Consider the following 24334-nt stretch of genomic DNA (forward strand, 5'->3'; position numbering starts at 1 on the left):
CTGCTTCTGACAAAGATTTAGCATAATTATTCTGTAATTATTCTGCAGTCAATAGCTATCAATGAGAAATAAGCAGCTTGAAAAGCTTAAATGTTGGCTTTAAATTAGTTTGATATTTGGCTTCCCATTTAGCTTCAACTTAAGTTTCTTTCTCCCCACTTTTTCAACAACAAGTGTTTCATTCGCTTTTATTCTGACAGCTAATTTTCTTCATGAAGTATCTTGTGCAAGTACTGCTCCCGTTACTGCTGACAGCGGGCTCGCAGCGCAGGAGCCCCGGCCGCCGGGTGCTCCTCCCCGCTCCGGCCCCTGCGCTGCCCCGGCACCGTCACGTTTGCTGCTGAAATGAGCCACCCCGTGAAGCACGAGTATTATTTTTGACAACGCGGAGGCATCTCCAAAGAAGACGCTGCTTTGACTGTTATTTCCCCTGGTTGCAGTTATTTGATCTTCACACGGCAGAGCATTTAAGGCAGAAGGAGCAACGCACGAGATGTTCTGGGGCTGATTGCCCTCTGCCCGCTCCTGAGCCTGGAAATCTGCTTCCACCCTCTTGTTCTTCCCTGTCCCAAGGTTTTTCTCCGAGAAAAAAAACATGTTTTCCACATGGCTGTGAGCATGTGGAAGCTATCAGTTATCATTTTCCTTCAAAATCATATTATAGTGAGAGGCCTGCAATTTTCACTTACAAAAACCAGGCTGTCAGTGTTGGTTTCATTTGAATGAGACTTAGCAGGGTCAGGCAATAAGGAATATATCTGCTCTTTACAGAGTGAAGTCAGACCCATAAAGTCTCCAAACAAAGCACTAGATTTATATCCAGTCTGTTCTTGTTTTGCCACATGGATTATTTTCAGGAAAGACCCAAGGGTGCATGGGCCCAACTATTATCTCATCAAATGCAAAATTTTTCGGTGTAATAAATACTCCGGTTAGCGTACAAACCTTCCGCTGTAGTCAAATCCTTTGGGTGGCTGGAGAAGAGCAGAGTGCAGCAGAAGTCTGGCAGAAACCCCCATCTCTGAAAATCCTCTGTCACCATTACAGGGGCACTTGCCTAAAGGGAAGGGGAAAAATAAAACTGCTCTCTCGATGCGCTTGTTATTACTTATTTTCCCACCATGATGAAAGAGCATCTGACCGTAAGTCATAAACCCAGCTATTTATAGGCCTGTAATTAAACATCACTGAAAGTGTGAAGACACAAAAGCAATGCCATCTGCCACGCATTTGTGGCACCATAAATATAGATGACGTGCTGCCGCCCCTTTTGTCCTTCCCAGAAAGCATATTATTTAAACGGCCTTTCTGTAGCGACTGAAGCACAGTCCCTGGACCCTGCCGTGTTCGTCCCACCAGAAAAGCTGGCTGCCCGTGCCTTTTATAAAAGCCCAAAGCCCGTTCAGAGCATTTCCTAGCGGCGTGGCCATCACGGGGCCACGCGGTGGCACGGCCCTCGGCCGGGAGCCCCCCGTCGGCAGGTACCGTCGGTGAACGCGTTGACACAGGCACCACCAGGGAGTTTGTGGTTCAGGTCCGAAAGCTCCAGCGTCCTTCCAGCAGCCCCCTATGAAATCACTTCTCTAGTTAGTAACTGGAAAAAAAAGTCTATATATAGCACATTTGAAATGTTATTTTAATCGCAGTCAGATGAAATTCATCAATATTCCTCACTATAGGAAAAACTATATTTGGCAAACTACAACACTGCAAAACAGACTTGAATCGCAGCACTTGGGGTTTTGGTGAAAAAGCGCTGGGCGGCAGATCTGGGCTGAGCTGCTGGCTCTGCCTTCCCTCCCCATCCCTGGGCAGAGCGATGGCCCTAGGTCCTTGTGCTGAACGGGAGAGGACTCTGACAAGCCACGGTCCATCGGCTTGTCCCAGCTTCCACATCCCAAAGCAATGCAAATGTCTTTGGGAAGCCGACTCCCGCCATTTTTCCATCGCGAATTGCTCTGAATTGCAGCAGGATGGGGACATACCCTCGGGTAAGCAAGTTTGGATGGAGTTGTACAACCAACTGGGCAACTGTTCTCTGGGGTTTTTTTCTTGCTTTAGATCAACAGTTTAATTAAAAGTAGTTTTCAACAAACTGAGCAATCTTAACATAACGTCCAAGACCAGACTAGCTGTCCAAGGGGAAACCTGGCGTTTCTGGGGTGAAGGGGCTGATGTGGGCAGCGGGCTGGGCGAGGGGGACCATGCTGTGTCCCCAGCACCGTGCCCTGCGGCTCCCCGGGAAAGGGCGGCCGGGAGCCGGGGCAGCCCTCTGCCAGGCTCAGAGCCATCTGCAGAGGCACGGCTTCAGGAAAGAAGAGGCAAAGACCTTATTCACCATAAAATTGCTTTGCTAAAGTCACTTGGAAGGTCATGAAGGATTATGGAAAGTGAAGCCATGGCTCACTTTCACTGCTCTCACGTGGCTATTCCCGCACCGGGACTTGGACACGGCTCCTGGGTGGAAGAAATGGCCTCTAAGACATAAAATCTTCTTCCTTAGCCCTGCCGTGAGGGCTGCCCTGGTTACACCCCAGCTGGCACAGCTCCTGCCAGGACTGTGGGGAGCGTCCTGGGCTTCACGTTGAATTCCCCAGCCCCGGCTCCTCGGCACCGCTGCCGTGCCCCTGTCCCCAGCTGGGTCTGCGGTGGCCTCGGGGCCGCGTGCCACGCATCTGCTGCCACCCCGGCTATGGACCACGCACGGAGCAGAAAACTGCTTGTACACGGATAACAACGACAAAAATAGCCCGTAAGGAAACATGTGATGCCCTGCAAATAATTTTGAGAACTGCTCTTGAGCAGTTTAGATAAGGCTTAATTACAAGTGAGTTACCAGAAAATGCAGAAGATGCAAGAGGGCAACTCCCGCTTCTGCAGAGCCCGGTGCAATTCCCATCAAAAGCAATGAAATAAAAATCCATCTGTAATATGAGGTAATTCAAGTACTCCAGAGCCAAACCATATCCTTAGATACAAGGCACTTCAAGTGGAAAATTTGCCGTTCAGGATGATGGTTTTTGCCCACACTGCTTTCCCTCTGACCTAGCAATGTGGTGCTCCAGGGATGGGGAGACGGACTCAGCTGTTCTTGCCGTACTGAGTTTCATTTTTGCTGACTGATGATGAAGCACTGCAGACTGCAGAGAACAACCACCTTCAAATTTAAAATGGAAATTTAAAATCTAAAATTGAAAGTTAGCCCTAAAAGAAAGGTATTGCCTGGGGTAAGGTAAGGGTTTGAATGTGACTTCTACCCCTTAGACTGGTCCTGGTGAGTCCTTGTTTTGGCCAAATCTAGCTGGAGCCAAGGGAAATTGAAAGCAAAATTTGGTCCTCAAAGAACAAAAACTTTTCTTGCTTTTTATAAAATATGACCTTGTAAAACAAATAACACATTTTTACAGTATGTGAAAAGCCTCTGGACTAGAGGAAAGAACATGCCATTTCTAAGTTGTTCCACCAGAACAAATTTAATTTTCAGCTATGACCGTTAATAATATTTATTGGGCCAAGGAGGTCTCGACCAGGTTTCCAACCCACGGAGCTGGCACAGTAACTCCCAGCTCTGTTCGCCCCCCTGCAGCTCTGGGGCTCTGGCTGCCTGACCTGCCGGCAGGAGCAGCCCACCCCTCCGGTACTGCAGCCTGCCTGCACCAGCCCTGCCTGCACCAGCCTCTCTGGAAGGGCTGCATGAACCAGGGGGGTTCCCATTTTCTTACACCCCATCCCCTTTACCCAGTAACCCGAAGGCCACAAGAGATCGCCCGACACTGGCCAAGCGCTGACAGAAAGACGTCCTCCGTGTGAAGGACCTGGCCCTTATCTCTGCGCCACTTTGTGCCGCCCAGCGAACACCAGCTGATACGACCGCCAGACAGATAATATGAGAGCCTCTAGCTACAGACGGTGCCAAGCCCTGTACGTACAAGGGGTTGCACAGATAACTTTAGCACAGCATTTCTTAATCTGCTCTGCTTTATTCTGGACCCTTAATATCCTTTCCTTTGTATTTATCAATATGTCTATATACAAAAATGTATGCCATGGAGCCCGAAACTGGCCAGGAGGACTCCAGACCAGGCTCTACTACTGACTGCAGCGTAACACGGGGTGACTTTACATTTGCTGTTTATCGCATGTGTTCCCGATTCGTTTTTACATCCAGCTAGGTACGTGGGTGCTTGCAGCCATGCCAGCCTTGTGAGCGGCCAGAAGTCACCCCGCAAGGACGTACTGCTGAGCGCCAGCCAGGGAAAGCTCTGAACCGGTAGTCTCTTGACGTGCCTCGTTAATCCTAATTTATGAACTTTACATAGTTATCTTCTCAAAGCATTTTCTGAAACCTTCCCTAAACATGTTAAATTCTGTAATTTTGCAGACTGTTCAAATTGCTAACATTCGGAGCAAATCCGTAAATTATCATCCTGTGAGCCCAGCTGTGTTATTACAGGTTAATCCTGTGCTTGGTTACTAACAAAGACGCTGGCAAGCAGCCCCAGGGCTCTGAGCTAACAGCAATATCGTGCCCTTAATCTCTCTCCCAACCAATAAGGCACAGATTTTCCTGCTGATTATTGAAATACTAGATGAAGATAACCAGGCAAGCAGTTCGGTTTCTAGCACCAGGCGAGCTAAGGGGCTGAGCCTGTAGCATCCCCAATAGTAGTCCCAATTTTGCTCCTCTCCTCGCTGCTGTGAAGGTATAGTCTCGCTCTTTGCCTTTGCAAATACCTGTGATGAGCTTGTACCTTTGCTTTGGGACAAGCAGCTGTATCAAAGGGAATTTGAGGTTTTGGGGAATTTGAGGTTTCGGTTCTCTCCATTCCCGACCTCAGCGAGCAGGAAAGGCTCTGCGGGGCCCATGCTGCCGCCTCCCCGAGCGACACCCCACTGCCGCGCAGCCAGCAGCGCAGGGCACCGCACGCTGCCGGCGAGGTGAGCCTCTCAAGGCAGCAACCTAACAAGTGTTTCGCAAACCAGTACAACTACGGACACCAAAGATTTACATCCGTGATGGTGAAAGTCAATTCAAAACCCACATACTGCCGTTCAGTGAACATGTGCTGTGCATAGGGTCTGCAAAACGCGCACCGGCTCGTCACAGGGTGCTGCTAACAAATGCACAGGCTGCACCTACTGGAGCTCGACTGCAGACTGCTTGGACACAGCATTTATTTAAAACACGACAGAAAATGATGTTCGAGGAAAGTTAGGCCAGATTTCTGCTCTCCATTGATTTTAATCAGATTTCCTACTCTCCAACACCAGGCTAACCAGTTCCCAGTTCCCGTGAGCCTGCACTGCATTGCCCCTGGCTAGTGGGGCAAAGCATCCAGCTGCCGGCTGGAGCAAGGAAAACAGAGTTCGTCCCCAACTGCTGCCCGGGGCTGGTCCCTCGCTCCCGAGGAGGCCCCACGGCAGCCGCAGGAGATGCCATGAGCCGGGCTCTGCGTGCCCGCGCAGGGGCCGGGGCTGCAGTGCCGCGGTGTGCGCGCAGGGCAGAACTGCACAGAAGCATCCTCTGAAAAATTCCCAGCCTGAAAACAGTACGAAACCAACGCTGTTTCCAAATTGCTCTCTGGGAATAAGTGTGCAGAGCAAAAATGAAAGCCCTAAAGCACAGCATTTCCTTCTCCGAGCAGCTCACGTGCTAGAGTGGCTACACTTAACCGGTTTCAAAATCTAAGCCTTTTTAAAAAGGTTTCCACGCATGTCGAGAGCTCTCATTGCTCACTGGGGGAAGAATAGTGTTTTGTAAACACCCCATGGGTCTTCATGGTCAGACAGAGCTCATGAACAGTCAGACTTTGCTCTGTTTCTTCCTCCACATACTTCTAATGCGTTGGAAAAGTTTTCAACGTCACCTTAAAACTATATGGGAAGTTGCTTACTTTTCTAATGCCAGACGCCGAGTTGCACCTTGTTCCAGATACCACGCGTAATAAATGCAAACACGCCACTTTAACTAAAGCTCAAAGCCAGAAGGAAAGAGCTTTCTGACCCGTGATGGCGGAGGCATGCTCTTGTCCAGAGCGAGGAGAGGAGCTTTATTTAGCTTCTCTCTTTCAAGGAGATGGTAACCCCACCTGGGAGCCCCTCCAGCAGCGTGCCCAGGCACCTTTCCCTCGGTGCCGCGGTGACACAGCCAGCCCTGCGATGGAAAATCACACCGAGGCTACGTTTGCAGGGTTATGGCTTAAAAATTCCTAAGCAAAGCTATTCGACCTGTACGCTGTCTCTGCTCTGGGGAGCCCCAGGCAGGAGCATCCCCATAGCTGCTTCAAAACAGCACAGCCTTTAAATCCTACACTAAAAGAGGAGGGAAAATAAAACAAATCAAATCAAAAAAGACAACCCAAAATTTCTTGAAAAATTAACTCTACAAATATATACATAGTTCGGACAGTCCTCTAAAGGCTAAAATACAAATTCAAATATATGGAAAGTTTCCACAAAAACTAAGAATAATAAAAAAGTCCCTTCCCAAGCTCGGGGTTTATCATTGTGATTAGAGCTCCCCTTAGTGGGTTGCAACGGGGGGACACCCTGGCATTGCTCTGCCCACCAGCAGGCCGGGACAGACGGACAGACCCCCCGGGAAGGCCTCCCGCCCGGCGGCGGGGTGGCACGCCGAGGAGGCGAGCAGGGTGGGCCTGAGCCCGGCCCAGCACCGGTGGGCAGCGAGCACAGAGCGGCTCCAACGCCCCTCCGACAGCGCCCTGCGGCCGGGCAACGGCCAGCGAGCGGTTCCGAAAGCCCATCGCTCGGGGGCTGCAGCAGCGGCTTGGGGTTATCGCCAGCCCCAGAGGGCTCCGGAGCCACCACGCAGGATATTTTAGGGCACCTACCCCATTCCCAGAAAGCTGACCCGTACACGTTTCTGCTGTGAGACGCAAGAACCAGGGATAAATTGTCTTAAGGTCTATATTGCAAACAGGCATTGAAAAACATCTCTTTGGGTGGCAGCAGGACTGGCAGGAGATGCTCACCAGGCCAAGAGCAGGGCTAGATCCGCAGTGACATGGCTTTGCAAACATGCAGAAGAAAGCTCACACCCACACAAAACATCATTCGAGTAGGTGGCATAAGGAAAACCCCGTTTGGGATCAAGTTGCTGGGCATTACAAGTGCAATTGCCCAGCCCTGGATGACTAATTCAGCGATTTCTAATGAACCCTCAAACGGGGTGAGGAACTCATCCGGACTCTGCTTGTGCTTCTTCTGCAATTAGTAACTGCACATTTGAACAAATTAATGAGCTTCCTAGCAGTAATAACCCCCAAAACATGATTCTTTCTATGAAACAAGTGCAGAAAAAAAATTGTGGGCAGCAGAACCCAGATGCTGAACCACGTGCTGATCCCGCTGGTTGACTCCGCGTAAGTCATGGGATAGCGTAAGAACAGCTAATGTGTGTTCACCGAGGTACCCTGCAACGCTGCGTTACAGCTATTAGAAATGAATAGTGAAGAAAAAAATACTTAATTAGTATCTCTCCTCTTCAGAGTCACCAAATACCCTCGGGGCTGCTGACAGCACGGACAAAGCCGATACAAGAGGTTTGGCTGCATTTTTAGGAGAGAAGCTGCCTCCCGAGAGGCTTGGGGTGGTGGAGGCCGTTGGCCGTGCCGTGTTTGGTGGGCACGGCCGCCCCCGCGCCCCATCTGCTCCCTCAGTGGTATGTCCCCTCGAGGTCCAACGCCCGGCCGCGCTGCAGCTTATCTGCATTTAACACAAGACCCTATTGATTTAAAACCCTTTGTACTTTCTAACAGGCAGCCTCCCGCGGGCCCTCCTTCCACGGCTTGCTTTATCTTGCGCTCCTGGGAATCGGTTTGCACAGACGCTGCGTGCTTTAAAGTAAACTTGTGCCATCTGTGACGCCCCAACCCTCCGTCTTAAGGTGACGTTGAGTTTCCTCGTCTGCTCGTCCCGCGTGCACTCTGAACTCTGCGGCCAGTCCCACCGCTGGACTGGTTTCAGCAGCAGTTTGGTACTTGCCTTAAAAGTTAAATTAGGAACTCGGTATCCCTCCCTGTGCCGGTGGAGATAGTTTTGGTGGCAACTTCTGAGACACCTATTTTAATTCTGTCAGCAAGAGTTTCTTTGTTTTAAATTAGCAGAAGGCACCGTAAGAAAGGGCATGCCAGAATTAAAAGGATAAAGGAGAGAAATTAATTTAGGTCTGCAGGCAGTAATGAGAAATATCTATGTTAATAATAAATGTAAAGCCCAATAAATGTAATGAGGTAGCTACACCCATTGTGCTGAAGTGGGTTTATTTTAATCTCCCTAATAGGTCATTTCATGCCTGCTTTACCTCAGCCAGCCTCCCCTCCTGCCTCCCCTCTCATTCAAGGCAGGTTGGCCTCTTGCAAATGGCTCTTCCTGTGCCTCAGCTCTACATATTTTATTATTATTATTATTATTATTATTATTATTATTATTATTATTATTATTATTATTATTAAAATAGTTAATATTCTCTTTGCTTCCGGGCAGGCGCATGCAACCAGCTTAGCCCTTCACACTGCCCACCGGGCAAGGCAGCGCCCTGGCCCCGTGCTGGGGTTAACCACGCTGCGGGCAGGTAAACCTGCTGCCCAGGGCATCGGAAGGGATGGGGAGAGGAGACTGCAGCATGCAGGAGGGAAAGAGCAACGATGGAGCGATGAGGACGTGCAATGGTGAGAGGAACTGAGCCAGGACCGGACACCATCTATGCAGAGGGGCCCAGAGGCTGGAGAACAGGATCTGGCAACACCTCAGCACCCACATCAGCAAACGCAGCCTGAGCCTCCTCCAGCTCGGCCAGCAGCGGGACGGGTCTCCCAACTGCAAATCCATTGCACCAAGCACTCCACCGACAGCGCGGCCCTTCTGCAGGGTTTCTGCCCGCTCGCTTCCCACGCAGGCAGCTGTGCGGAGGAGTCCGAACCCCGCCAGCGACGCAGGAGGACTCGCTGCAGCGCCAAGCAAGCACAAAGAAAGGTTGAACCCCAAAAGCGGAGAAATAAACCGAGGGCTCTCACCGGGCCCCTCTCCGGCCTCCGACTGGTGCCGCTGCGGGAGGGGAGCGATGCAGGCGGGGGCTCTCGGCCGCGGGGCTCCGAAGGAATTGGCATGACACCAGGATTTTAGGAAAGTGTACCAGCTTTTCTGCCTGACCCAGGCCTGATGTTCTGCACTGGGCAAACGGCAGAAAGAAGATAAAAAAGGAAATGACCATTCAGAAAAAAGGTCATCGTCTGTTCACGAGTGTCCAAATAGTTGTAAAACAAATCATCGAGATATTTCTGGGTTTTTCCCCTGCCTTTTCTTCAAAAAAAACAATTTAGAAAGAAGCCAGGGACAGCTGGTTATAGTTGGAGCCAGTCACTTTTTTTTTTTCCTAATTCTGTATTACTTGTATCACATTTAAAAGCACTTATTGTTATTATATCCCCAAGAGCCTTTTCCCCAAGGCTCTTGAAAATTCTCCATCAAGTTGCTAAATGATACTAAAAAGTTTTAGAGACAATGAATGTGAAGATCATCAAATTATAGTAGTATAAAATATTTTCTTCCGCTAACAAATATTTAAATTTGTTTTAAATATACTATTTCCATGAACATGCCATTTGAGTTAATTACTTTACTGTAAATGCACCTCTTAAATAATTGCTACACCTCAAGAAATGCTTTCAATAATTGACTGAGTTTTCATAAGGAAAAATGGTGTTATTAAATCCAAATTAAATGCACATTTGAGACACTTAACTTAGAGTGCTAACATAGCAAGCGTTTTCATGCTGTATAAGAAATAACTTTGGAAATTAATGGCAGGAAACAGTCGCTCTACAGCCATCTACAGTCATCCCCTTCCCCCTTTTTTACTCCCACATATATTAGAACATTTTTAATGAACGTACCAAAAGTTTGTAAGCAATTTCAAGTTTAAGATGCACAGCGCCCACAGCTCGCATCACAGGGTTTTTGTAAAGCCAAAGCAGCTGGCTAGGTTAGTAGGATCTGGGCTAGTTATTGCCTGAGGGTTTTGTTCAGTCAAGAATTGGGCACAAACCTGAGCAAGCCCGGAGCACGCACCTCCCGCCGAGGGGAGGCTGCTTGTTTTCTGGCAGGACTAAGAGCCACGGACCTGCCCCTTCGGAGCCTGGGTGCCACAGGTAGAGGTGCCACCAGTCCCCAGTCCCACCAGTTCCCTGCTGAGCCTGGGTAAGCTCTGGGGCAAGTCTTGTGTTTCCTCCCTGCCGGTTCCTCGGGTTTCTCAGAGAAGTCACTAGTTTAGGAAAACTTTAAATTGCAACTCAGATCACCTGAAGCAGAACACCAATTTTCTCCCTGCAGATCTACTTTGGCATCCTATATTTCTCATACCTTGACATGGAATGTTAACCTTATCTAAGTCTCCCCTTATGCATCTCTATTCCCTTCGTTGCCCTTGGCCTTTTAAGTACGTGGTATTTTACTTCAAAGTAGTGTTAGCCCTTTCAGGGGGAGCCATAAGATCCAAGCCCAAGAAGATAGCATCAAAAACAATCTCAGCGTTTTCCAGATCAGACTTAATAAGAAGGCTGTGCGCTATCAAAGACGGTATATTTGATTCCACAAAGAAATACGGACGTTAGCACCAGAGGGAGGTATTTCCCCATCTACCTTGGCTTCAGAGCCGCTGAAAACCAGCAAAATCTAGCAGCAGAGAAAGGGTATCTGTAATATTAAACTACGTTAATCAACTGCAATTAATAAGAGTGAGCTGCAACTCATCGTAATCAGCTCCCATCAGTTGCCAGTGATAAAGATATTACCAAGCAACAGATAATGAACTGATATTTAAACTGAATTACATTATTGAATGTATAGAAAGTTTCACAGTGCCTTACAGAGCAGATTGTTTACATGTTTATTCCAATGAGCAAAAGAACTTCAGAGCAAGATGCAGGGAGCAGGGGCTGGCAGTGGAAAGCGCCAGCATCTATCGACCGGAGAGGGTTAAACCGCCTTTCTACTTCTTCGCGGTAGCAGCACCCAACAGGGTTTCGCATAAGACATATCTGAATCTAAAAGTTGCAGTGATCTGCTAAACACGCTAATTACATCGCTACAAAAAAGCGATCGGTGGCAGCGACTCGAGCGGCCCCTGCCAACACTTGTGCCTGTGCGTTTCTGACGTAGATGAGAAGGGCTTTTTAATTTCTCTCTTCACAGTCTGGAAGAGACTCTCTAAAAATCTGTAACGTTAGGGGGATAAAAAGGTCCAGCAGCTTGTTCCTGTGCCTACCCGAGCCTGCGATACGGCACAGCTTTCTCACAGCTTGGTATTTCAGAAAACTTCCATAAACTTGGAAGAGAAAGGAAAAAAGAAAAAAAAAAAAAAAAAAGAGGAGATATGGACTAATTACAGCAATTTGTAGTCAGCCAGAAGCGGGTGATGCGCTCGCTGTGAACGCGGGGGGGGGCGGGGGACCCCGCGGCTGCATCCCGCCGCATCCCGCCGCATCCCAGCCGGGCCGGGGCGGCCCCGCGGAGCCCCGGTCCCGCAGCCGCAGCCCCGCCGTGCGCCGGGGCCGGTGCTAGATGGAGCTCCAGCACCAGGAATGCGGCCGGTGGGCGCTGGGGCACGGCCCCCCGCCCCCAAGCTGTCCTTCAGGATTGTTTTTATGAAAATAAATGGAGGCAATGAAGAAATATCATTATAGGGCAAAAGCGCTGGCTGCTGTGAAAAGTTAACCAACACTTTTTCCTCGACGCCTGTTGGCTTGGCAAGAGGCAGCCCCCGTCCTGCGCGAGGCACAGCCAGGTCCCACCAGCCTCAGACCCGGGCCTCCCCGGACCCGCAGCGGGAAGGAGGGCACAAAGCTGAGGATGAGCCCCTGGGACCGGCAGCCATCGGGCACACGGTTGGTCCTAAGCCCGCAAACACGGCCACTGAAGTACCCTGAGAAGCGGCTAAACCAGACGTGAAAATGTGATGGGAAAAAAGCAGCCAGCACCCAAGGAAACCCAGCAGGAGCTGGTCCATGAAGTTTCCTACCGACCCTGGACACCGCTGGGGGAAGAGGTCTGGCCGGGAAGGCTGGGACGGAGAGGCCAGGGAGGTAATGCAGGCTGTGAAGGTTTTGGTGGAGAGGCCGGGAGAGCGGGAAGCAAAGGAATGCCGGGAAGCACTCGCAGGGTGACAGGGAGGCGGCTGCGCAGACCAGCAGGCGCCCTGGGATGGAGGCAGCGCTAGGTGGGAGACGCTGCCCGCTCCCGCAGCGACGCTCCCCAGCCCACACCCAGCTCTGGAGGGTGCTGTGAATGCGAACCCAGTGTTGGTAATCACTCAGCTCGCAAATGAAGTAATTAAAGATCAGACTCTCCGAGCACTGTGCATGCGCAATTCCCCGGAGCCGCGGGCTGCGGCCTGTGACTGTAGCGCGGGGCCACCTTGCTGACCTGTGACACCAGGCAGGCCCGTCCATCGCGCGATCTCCCGTGCAAACAGCGGCGAGGGGGAGGAAAACTAAGGCTCTAAAAATATGCAGATATCAGTAAATTAATAATGACACGTGGCTGCGGCGGGGTGAGAACTGACAAGGAAGAAATGCAAGTGCCGCTCATTGATCATAAATATTAATCTATTAATAAAAAGGTTTTAGATCAAACATACTACATGTTCCTATGTCTATCCATTTCTGTTTTTCTGTCAAGCTGCGAGCAGGTGTTCAGTCCATCTCAGCCACAGTTTTGATCAGGTATGGTAAGGACTGTAACCTCTGAGTAGATATGCCCACCGTATACAACAGCTATTTTTACTGGCCTGGTGCCTACAATCCCAGCCCTGTGTTTAATGTGTCTTTGCTTTCTTCATCTATTCAAGCTCATCTACTCGAACGTCAAACTTAATCAAAATTCTTTTTCTTGCAAAAGATTAAATATTTCCTAGGAAAGTGCATCCCGGATCCACCCTGCTGACAGTCGGCTTGAAGGACGACGACCGGGTTGTGCTAAACACAGCGGCTGAATAAACATTGCTTGCCTGGGCTTCGTTAGGGGACACTCGCACCTACCTGGCTGCCCGTCTGCGATCTGCAGGCTGCTGAATAGCGTTTGGCAAGAGGGGAGACCTGTTAGCCTTTGTCAGCCTTCTCCGGGTTAGTTAATAGTGGGAACAAAAAAAATCCCAGGGAAGTAAAGGTTCTGGTTTGCGGAACAGCTGCAGAATTGAACCAAGTTCAAACCTGTAGGAAAGATTGATGTTCACATAAACAATTACAGCTGTAGCTTAAGTGTTCCGTGATAAGCAATGGTACATATCAGCCTTTCACTTGCTGTTTCTGCAATAAAGTTGTTATAGCTACATTAATTAATCTAAGGGCACTTCTAAGCATCGTTTTATCCATCCACCTCTCTGAGGAAGCAGTACCTCTGGAGTTCTTAATAAAATAATAAATAATAGCAATATAAACTCTCGGCTGTTTCCAGCTCCTCCAAGACAGCTAAAAGAAGTCACCGTAGCCCCCACAAACACCGCTCCAGCTGCGTCCTCACCCTGACCTCGGGATGGATTAATAGAGCCTATGATTTATTCCTTCCAAGAATATTCTTTTAAATAACACTGCCACACACTCAGCTGGTGCCGCTTTGCAGAAGAGCACGCCGGAGAAGGTTCTGATGCATTCGCATCACTTCTGTAAAGATGATTTGCACAATAGTCACTGGAAGAGCTCACCGGCGGCGCGTGGGCACACGCGAGCGGCAGGGACTCGGAGAGAGCTTGTGAACTGTTAGTATTTCTAGGACTAATCAGGATTTTTTTTTCAGATTTTTTTTTTTTACGTGGAACATTTTTCCAACAGAAAAATGCCATCTGGATGAAATCAAAACATCTTGTAGGGACCTGCTGGGTTTTTGCTGCCTCTTTCTGACAAAACGCAGGCAGATTTCCCGGGGAACCCCCCGAGCTGCCCTGCTCTGCCCCCGCGTCCCCCGGCGCATCCCTGGCTGCAGCCGCCTTTCCCAGGTCCTGCAGCAGCTGCGTTTCCCGGGTGCCGCGCGTGGGGCCGTGGTGCAGCTGGGAACGCGCGGCCCCACAGCGCCGGGCAGCACAGGGCCTTGCGAGAAGGCCCCAGCACCAAAAAACAGCAAATAACTTCCTTTGTTCCGTGTGGAAAAGTGCTTGGATGTAAAAGCCTTCCTGAGATGAATGATATTTTTCAGCCTTGCCAGAATGATTGCTTCAGACACTATGGATTTAGGGAAAAACAAAACACAAAAACCCCACAGCATGAAAAAAAACCAAAACAAAACCCAATGCTATTTGTTCAAATTTTCAAGACATGCCAATATCATAATTTCTTTCAAAAAATATAATTAAAAAAATGAATGAAAGCTTGGGTTTTCAACCAAGCCCACGCACTGGCAGCTCAGCCCAGCCGCAACTCGGTTCCCAAAATCTGACCCAGAGCGAGGAGGTGGCTGTGCCGCCCGTGGTACCAAGAGATGGTACCTTGTTCCTGGCCGTGGGTACATCTGCGTTAGATGAGAGGGTACACTACGTCACCAGGGTTTAACAGCCTTAGTAATAGGTTGTTATTATTAAAAAATCATTTTAAAAAATGACAATGGGAAAAGTCACTGGGTTGTGGACGTGCACCGCTTGCTCCTGCTCCTCCCTGCCCTCCTGCGCTTGCTTGCACCTGTGGAAGATTTTTTTCTTTCATTTCCATGGCAAATGCAAGGCAGGATTTGCAGGGCTCACTTTCGATAGAGCAACGACTCTCCCGTCTGCATCATGCATGAGCATCCCCAGCAGCAGCTCGGTGGCAGAGGTGCCCAGAGAGGTGCAATCTGCTCCCCAGCACCTGCAACGCCCCGAACAGGACCATGCCGACGGCGCTGTGGGCAGAGGCAGGTGCTGAGCGATCCCCGGCAGCGGCAGGTTAGTGCCGGGGAACAGCCACGCTTGGCCGAGGTGGACACCAAAACCACTCATCGATGGCAGCGCCTCCGTCCACCGCACCACGGGCAAAGCCCAGAATTCAAAAACGTAACCAGTGGCTGCCTGCTTTTGCCCAAATTTTCCAGATTTTTGGGATGAGGATACTGTCATGCTTTAGCAAAGATAATTTTTTTTATCCTCCTGAATGACGCATTGATGTCTCTGGTGCTGTCCCTGGCAGCTCTGGGTGCGCAAGGTCCCTGGCTGCCCATCTGCACCCAGGCTGATTTTGGACACCCTCCTCTTGGTGCTCCTCCAGGGCGAGCTGAGCCCCGAAGGGACGCGAAAGGGTAGGTGCTAACGGCCCTCCTCACCCAAGGTACCAGGAGCTTCTCCATCTCCCAAGGGAGGTCACTCAGGAGTAGCTTTCCAGGTCTGTGAAGCCTGGATGTTTTATCATTAAATCGTTACTACTAAGTGGGAGCAAAGAAAAAAAAAAAAAGGGGGTGGTGTCGGAAAATTTAAGCAATTTTTTTTAATAATTAAAAATATAAACAAAAGAAAGTTGCACATGGCTATGCAGCTCCTAGGCTCCTCGGCAGTTAGGACTGCCGGCCTTCTTTTCCTTATTACTGATGGTAATTCCTCCCTTCCAGTCCCAAATAAATCTCACAAACATCAGTCATGCTCACATGCAAGTACTGCATGCACAGGGAGAAGTAAGAGCATCCACACGAATTACACTTAAACCATTGTTTTGCCTTCTATTGAGACTCCTAATTTGAGAGAATTGCTTAACGCACCTACTGACCCATAAAGGCAGAAAATTTCAATATGAACTGTTAATATATGCTTCTGCACAGCAGGAACCTCATCCCAAAAAACAGTTCTTTGAAAAGTTTTTGGTGGTTTTCTTTTTCCAGCTCAGAGAAGCGCAGCCGGGGCCAGCCCGGGCACGGATGCTGCCCTTTTTGGGGAGCAGCTGGGGGGCCGCGGGGGAGCGCAGGGCTGAGCCCCCCGCGCAGAGCGGGGCGCGGGCAGGCGAATGCCCTCCGCGGGGGACACAGGCCAGGAGAGCCCCTGCGGGAGGGGGCGGCACGGCGGAGGCTGGGTGGGCGCTCGGGGGGCTCCTGGCTGGGCGAGGGTCCCGGGGGTCCCCGGGGTCCGGCAGCGCTAGATGGCATTGTTAGACCGGCGCGCCGCCCGGACCCAAATTAGTAGACAATTATCCCTCTTCCACTCCTCCTTTTATGTGATGAAACCGGTTACTTATAGCCTGCAGGATAAATTCTATAGGATGCCTGACTCAGTCAGGGCTGTTTCTTCACAGGCTCTCTCTTCCCAGCTTTCACCTCAATCTGTCATACAGATTTGACACTGCATCGTTCCAACAGTGCTCAGAAATGACATGTATATAATGTGGAATATTGTGCACATTTACAGCCAGGATTTTTTCCCCTTAAAACATCGCTTGCTATATTCTGGCAGTCGTTGTTCTGGAAATAAAATAAAATTAAGGAGAAAAAAAAAAAAAAAAAAAGCAGAGGGTTCTTTTCTTTCCGTGTATCGGTGACCATCTTAAAGAAAAACTTTTATTTAGATGCTAATGTTATGCAGGACAAAGCACGTTTTATATTTAGTGGAGGTTATTAGTGCTTACAATTGTCCGGCAGCTCTACACTAATTAAAGAGAAGACGATGCAGTGCAACAGCACGCACTGCGTGCACTCGGAGCAGGGTATTTTTATGATTCTGTTCCATTTACGCTCCATATTATAAATCAAATTAACTGGCATTTCTATTTAAAAAAATAAAACCAAGCCCTTTTAAAAGAGCAACAAGACCAGTTCAGTAAGTCTGAGAACCCTTTTCCTCGAGTGGATTAAACACATAACGGCAGCTTTGTTTCCCAGCACTGTCTCTATAATCATCCTTTTCCTGCCCTATAATAATAATCAGGGACTAAGTTCAATGATTTCATTCAAGAAAACAAAACAAAAGTCACAATTAAATGTGAATGACTTCACAATTCAGTTTCAATTGTGGGAGAACATCGCTCTAATTCGACGTCTGGTTAAAAGCAGAATTTCAGCGACATCAACAGTAATGCCTCCTTCCGCGGTACGCACATATGGCAAACACACAAATATGTGTGTACACACACCTATGATGTACAGAAACACGCACAGGTGGTGGGGATACTGGCAATAATTGCAAACCCCCCCGAACCACATTCCTTGTGTTCGCAGGATTTTCGAAAGCAAGTTGTTTCGGCACCCACGGAGCAGCGCAGCCACAGTGCCCAGCCTCTGGCTTTCCTCGGGCTGCTGATTTACTGGGGTTGCTTTTTTTTCCCTCCCCCCCCCTCCCCCCCTTAATATCTTTTGTGTTGCAGTTTGTGATTTGTGACGTTAACCCCCGCGATCCCGCGGCACGGGCTGCCCGCGCCCTTCCCCATCTCCGAGCAGATGCTTTGCATCAATACTTCCAGCTGTCAAAAGAGGAACGTGACAGGGGCCGGGGGTGCTGCAGGGGGGCAATTACAGAGTTAAGCCTTTGGAATAAACTTTTAAACGATGAAGCATGTGTTGGAGAGAGAGACGGTTCTTGTTAAGGCTCCTCCCGTGAAGGCAAACACGGGCTACGCAGGTGAACTCGGCTCCCTTTGCCAGCACCCAAGTGCCTGCCACGGGAAGCGGGTCCAGCCCAGCTTCAGGAGGGATTACAGGGGCTGTGGCAGGCTCTGGAAAGGGAAAAACCCAAAAAGCTAAGATTTATTGTCACTGTTAGAAAGCAAAAGAAAGAAAAAGGAGACTGCCACTTTCTAATAATTGCAGTTTCTAGAAGAAATAAAGGTCCTTATTCTGGTGGATTTTTGTTTGTGCCAGCCCAAACACAACTCGGAAGATCCCTGCAGAGCTCAGCAAGGTTAAGAAGCTTTCAAAATGAAATGCATTACAAAATTCCTTCTTTTAATCTTTATTTTTAATACTCAGTGCAAGAATTATGAAAAAACCACACAATTTTGAATTGTCAGGCTGCTTCTGCACAGTTTGTAAACAAAACCAGAGACCAGGCGGTTGCCTGACGCCAGCGACAGGCGCGTCGCCGCTGCAGCTGGATTTATCTATGATGATAAAAACGTCTTTGCTCACCATAACTCACTGCTATCGACACCTGATTTTATTTACATAAAATCTTGTGATCCAGCAATGAACTTACACCGTTGTGATTTGTGCTTTCTGTTTTAAAGGGTCATCTAGGATTTAAACCCCTGGTTACGCCGTCAGGTTACCTGGTTAGAACTTTTTCCTTTTCTCTAACACCACTGTCATTCTCCCTGCAGAAAAAAAATACACCTACTGCTTCCCTTTGAAACCATCCTGATCTTTTGCTCCCACACCCCACTCCTTAATTTCAGTCTTAAAAGCTCAAGGGAAAAGAAAAATAGAAAAACTCTTTGGGGGTGAGACGGCTCAGGCTGGTGCTTTCGTGCAGACCGTTGCATGATCCCGATCCCGAAGCGTGGCAATCGAGGGCTCGTGAAATGATAACAAACCCCAAATGCTGCGCAAACAGCGGCAGGCTGCGAAGGCGCGGAGCATCGCCGTCTGCCGCTGCCAGCACTTCCAGGCGGCTGCTCTAATAAACCCTCCCAGTGCCTCCGCCAAACTTTGGGCCTTATTTTTAAGGAAATTACAGTTGCTGTGGCTATTATTAGCCTGGGCACGTGCTTCACGCTTTCCCAACTAGCCAGGGCTTTGCTGAAAGCCGGGGCGGGGGGGGAAGGGAGCAGTTCTGCAGGGCTCAAGCTCCGTCGCTGAGGGGAAGGGTCTGACCCAGGCTGGCCGAGGGGCCGGGGTCACAGCCCCCGAAACAGCGCCTTTAACTCTGGAAACCGAGGAGGCAGGTGGAGGGGGAAGAGATCCTGAGCGTTATTTATTTGTGGCTTTTCATGGCCATAGCGCAAATTAATCAGCTCTGATACTGCAAGTGAAACCAGCTGCAGCTCCTGTAGGCTGATGGCATTCGCTCTGTTAAATGCTGCAAATCAAAGTTTTCATTGCTGTGTTCAAAGGTGCGACATCATTTTGTGTCACTTTATTAATTGCGGTTTAGCTCAGGATAACACAAGTTTCGTTCAGACGCTCCAAAGATGTTTATTTTTATTTCAGGATTCGTCATGGGCTGCAGAGAAATAAAAGCCACATATGGACTTGTCTGCTGTTGAACTGTGCAGGGAATTATTTTAGCTGTAACTGTGGAAGTACCGCTCTGGCATTCTGTTTGCTTTTCATTAGAAACTTCATTCTGCTTAAAAATAATATCGTGGGTTCATCCTCTGCCTTAGAGGAGCGGAGCGAGGGAATGAGGAGATTACGCACAGAAATCCTCACTTATGAAAACTAACATTTTAAGTTCTGCTGCCTGATAACTTCCCCGTGCAGCCCAAAACAGTGGTTTTAACGTACAAAGCTTTAAATGCTTGAAGAGTCCCCCCACATCTGCCAGCCCCCAGCTGTGCTCCCTGTCAGCACCAGTACCTGAGCTAGATTCCTCCGAAAATAAACCCCGAGGCCGGCGGCAAGCTGGGGGCCGAGGCTGCACCCTCCGCGGAGCCAAGCCCGCGGCCAGGGAGCCTTCCCCAGCCAGCAATTCCTTGTTTCAGGAGCAGGGATTAGGGGTAGCTCCTAAGGCAAAACACAACAAAATATCTCATCTCTAATTGTTCGTGCTGGTGCCGGTTAACGAGAAGTACCACCCTGGCATTCGCGTGCTCGAGCAGCGTTTTCCCAGGCAGCATGGTGCGTGCCGGCCGGAGCACCGGCCACCCTTAGAGAGGGGATGGCTCTACCCATGGAACCATCACAGAGTTTCTACCTAGAACAATAAATAGCAGCTTGAATATTTGTTTATTTACAGTGGCTGTCAACATGCAGTGTATCTTCCAGCACTAGGTACAAGTTACGGGTAAATGTTGATTTTCTGATGGGGCTGCTGCACTCTAACAGTGACGATTCGCGTACGAGTAAACATCTATCGCCCATCAAAGGCATCTCTGGAGCACCCACCAATCACCATAGTAACTGAGAACCAATTACTGTAATTAAGATTCACATGGAGTTGTCCCTTATAATCAGAAGCTATTCTAATTTTTAATTTATTTATTTATAGGTGTCTCTGGCACTCGCAGCCGCCACCAAGCCCGGGTGATGCACGGGCGTGCTTCCCACCGAGGCGCCGCGACCTTTCGCATTTAAAGGTCACTGGGAAAGCCTGCGGCGAGGAGGGGAAGGGAGAGGGGGCAACGCCTGCGGCGAGGAGGTGAAGGGGTCCCACCACCCGTGGGGCTGAAGGCACCCCCAAACACAGGGTCTGATGCAGGAGCACCCACCTAAACACACAGCCCTGGGGAGTTACTCCCAGGAGGGGTGCGGAGGAGCCCCTGATGCAGCTGGAGGGTGATGCTTGGCGGCGGAGAGGGACGCGCCGGCAGCTCGGGGCGAGAGCCTGTCCCTGCTGCCTGTCACCGGCCCAGAGCAGGGAGCTGGCCCCAGCCTTTATAGCTGTCACTCGGCAGAAATCCACAGGCAGATTGGCAGCCGGGAGGCTGGGGTGGCTAAGCAGCCTGCCAGGGGCCCTGCCGAGCCACGGAGCCCGGGCTGCTCGGCCGGAGCCAGGGAAACAAGGCAGCTGTGCAAAAATTCCCCGCTCTGAAGCCAATAGCTTTTTTTTTTTTTTTAATACACGCTATCGACTGTGGCAGCAGCATTGTCGGGGCTGCAGCAGGGTAGCACATGAGAAGCCGTGACAGCATTTTCCCCTTACATTTGAAGCACGCATATGGTGGGGGGAAATGCAAGGTTAGCGTGCGCTTTCCTTCCCGACTGCCTACATTTGCTGTTATCATCAGGCATTGTAATGGCATCGGACACTGTAATGGCATCGGACACGCAAAAATTACAAAATAAAAAATTATGAAAGGACTGTCTTATTATTGTGATTTGGTATTTTTTATGTAGTGTTTGTTAATGGTAGCAGCACACTTATGTCAGTTAATTTGACCCCTTTTTCTGTCACCAGACACAAATTAGATATGAAGATAAAGCAGAAAAAAAATAGTTACCAACTTTATATATATATACACATACACAGTTACTGACTTTATTCTGCACAGTGAATATTTCAATTAAAAAAAGACTTTAAGGTTCCCATATATAAATAAAAAAGCATACTGTAAGTCAAAATGCTTTTTCAAAAAAAAAAAAAGTTTTTTTAGAAGTAAGCATAGTGGGTATCTACTCTGAAATGCCCCATTAAAGATCCATTTCCAAGCCCCAAACACCTTCTTCCACAGCTCTGCTTTCCGTGGTGAATGGCACAAGAGACACTCCTGTTGCGTAAAGTCAAGTGGGGTTACGCTGGGTTACATTGCATCACTAGGCACAAGACATAACCACATGTAAAATGACATAATGCAAATTTCAACAAGATGTGGGTTTCCTCCTACATAGTGAAATGCGTTCCAGAACCTGCACACTGCTGGCTCGCTGGGTGACGACTGCAGATCGGCGGTACCTCGGGGGAGCACCACGCGCAGTAAAGCCTCCACCTCGCTTAGGTAGATCGCTGGAAAGATGCTTTTATTAAAATATTAGCCTCTCCCTTCCCTTTAGTTACATCATCCAGCCTGTCTTTTCTTTATCCAATTCCAGCCACCTAACCTGGATAAGACCATGAACCGTGCAGGTATAGATCAGCGGATCTATACATCTGGAAACATGTAGTGCAGGTGGAATACCCATTTTCAAAACCTACAGATGTGTAGGTACACAGGAGGATGATCCTAGACACTCAAAGAGCTGTAATTACTGGAAAGCTAGTTCTTTACCCTTTAGGAAAAAAAAAGAAAAAACTAAAATGTTTTTATCTAATTAATAGATTAACCACCTTCCTGCCAGAGGCTCAGCATCACCACAGGCATCACCCCTGAATGTGTCCACCTGCCTCAGGCTGCTCAGGCAATGTAATTCCCCATAAAGCAAAGCAAAAGCAAGCCCAGACCAACAAGAAAAGGACTAGGTGAAGAGTCAGAGCAATTTTCCTCCCTCACAGCCATGCTAATCTACTCACGTCCCAGCAGCTGAGCTGCTTTAGCCTCTTCTAAGCTAGCAAAGGCAAACTGCTGCCAGTAGTGATCATGCAAATGTGTAAATATTTATGAACTCACAAGTTTTGAATATACAACCTTTATGGCTGTCAGTCTTCATAGTTATAGATCTTTTTGGCTTACAGATTTGCTTCTGAGCATGAGGACTTCTTTATTCCAAGCCTGGTAAATCAGGACAGGTTTTCACGCCAGCCTCAACGCAACACGTTCGACTCATTTTCAGAAAAGGGTGGAAGGAACATGGTAATAAATGCCCACTGTCCCAACCAAACCCCCCAGCCTGCGCCACAGGGGACATCCCTGCCCTCTTTCCACATCTCTCCTAGGCAGATTTCACCAGCCAAAGAGTGCTTCAAGCTCATTTTTCTCATCAATACCAAGACCACACCAGCTGCATGGACAAAGGTCAACATCCAGCTAACACACTTCAGTGCTAGCTGTGACCAATGAATACTAGTTTAAAGGCATTTATAGAATTTCCAAGCCACTGCATAAGACTTGCTCCCATTACATTTCAGTCTTTCGCCTAAAGAACAGTCCTGCAAAGCAAAAAACCATCATCCCCCATTTGGTGTTTCCCAGAAAACTTCAAGTCAAAGTTTATTCTGTCTACAGGCAAGAAGATTACTGATTTTTTTTATTTTGAATAAGCCACTCCTGCCAACTCATTCCAAGTTTGCGAGCCTTATTTCAGAAGTACTGAAGATAAAAGGCACAGCCATGGCTTGACTGCAGTATCTCAGCTGACGAGCTGGAAATGACCTGCAGCCTGGTGAAACCTACTGCAGGTTTATGTTTGTCATTTCAAATTCAACCACGATTCAAGGAAAGATTATAAAAAAAAACCCAAGTGAAACTCCTATTTATTTACCTTAGTAAAAATGTGAAATTTTTTGCTACTTGTTACCTTGACTCTGTTGATTTACTTTAGGCAGTAATAAACAAATATTGCAAAATATCATCCAACCTCCTGAAACACCGAGCCTAGACCACCAAAGCAGGGCTCCAGGCAGACACAGACATGCAGCAATGTCCCTGTTCAGGTTACAACCTTATATGTACACTTGTTTTGTGCTTTTGAGATGAACTATCGTAAACTTCACTCAAGAGTTAAGTGTTCTGGTTACCTTCAGACAGTACATAATATCAGAGGTATGAAGAAAGCAGCATGTTCCTTACAAGAAGTGAAATATCATGCTTTGATTTGGCCTAGCGTGTCAGATATTCCTCTTGAAAACCATTACATATGCTTATGTTGGGTTTTTGCCAAGACTGGGAAATTACTAAATATCTTTTATGTACCACTTGTCTACATTCAAGGGAAGAATAATGGGGTGCTTGAGATTACTCCTATGCAGCTCTTTCAGTGCTTATCATCTGGGATCAAGTTTGTGGGAAGAAAACCCGCAAACTGCACCAAAATTATGGACCCACCTAGGAAAAACAAGCTTCTGACTCTCTGAAGGCTTCAGTGGTAACACCTCTTAGTCCATTTTGACTCACTCCCAAGTAGAGAGTCTCAAGACACAACTGCCACTGAAACCCAATGTATTTCCAAAGTAAGATCAAGGTTCAGAAACAACAGCTTTCAAGTCATCCCACTTCTGTTTTCTGCTTTTAAACCGGCACAGAAATGTGCTATTAAACAGCAAGGGCAGAGCTCACATAAAATCTCCTATCTGGAGATATTAAAAAAGCCCATATGGTAAAGGTCAGGTCATTCCCGGCCACCCACAACCACCACGGGAACAAAACGAATGCAGTACCTTTCATCCAGCACTAGGACAAATGCCAGAGAAGAAATCTTGCTTTGACTACCCAGGATATTGGGTCTATAACATTTATAGTGCACCTGGCAGCCCATCAGATGGCAAAGCAGAGATCTGGTCGATTGCCCTACGTTGATCTATCCCCAAATCAGGGATGGGCAGGTGCATCTCATTGCCTATCTGCTCAGCCTACTGGTTAGCTTGGGGGGAGAAAAACCAGCAGCTGAAGACCTGAAGACCGCTGATTGCTTTTATTTTATTTCTCATTAGTTGTGATTCTTTATAGATACAGAAGGTTTTATTTTATAGGTCCAGCCACAAAATTCAGCTAACACAAACTCTCCTAAACCCATCTTATAATGTTTTTTTAAAAAATAAAAACAGGTATAAGAAGAACATACGCAACACCATTTTTGGTTGGGTTTTTTTCCAGGCTTTAGGATCCCAAATTAATGACTTCGTCTCTAT

The 24334-nt window shown here is 48.5% G+C and overlaps 1 long non-coding RNA gene across 1 annotated transcript; it reads right to left on the bottom strand.

Annotated features, from left to right (window-relative positions):
- LOC148052408 (uncharacterized) lies at positions 1–23875 on the bottom strand. The gene is made up of 3 exons (XR_015699244.1): positions 23864–23875; positions 1486–1567; positions 1–1057 (listed from the first exon to the last, which is right to left on the bottom strand). It is a non-coding gene; the product is annotated as an uncharacterized LOC148052408 (long non-coding RNA).
- Positions 23876–24334: the final 459 nt, after the last annotated feature.

The sequence above is a fragment of the Nipponia nippon genome, unplaced genomic scaffold (genome assembly GCF_047370975.1).
Source record: "Nipponia nippon isolate SJK-2023a ecotype South Korea unplaced genomic scaffold, ASM4737097v1 scaffold_5, whole genome shotgun sequence".
In the NCBI taxonomy this organism is placed as follows: domain Eukaryota; kingdom Metazoa; phylum Chordata; class Aves; order Pelecaniformes; family Threskiornithidae; genus Nipponia; species Nipponia nippon.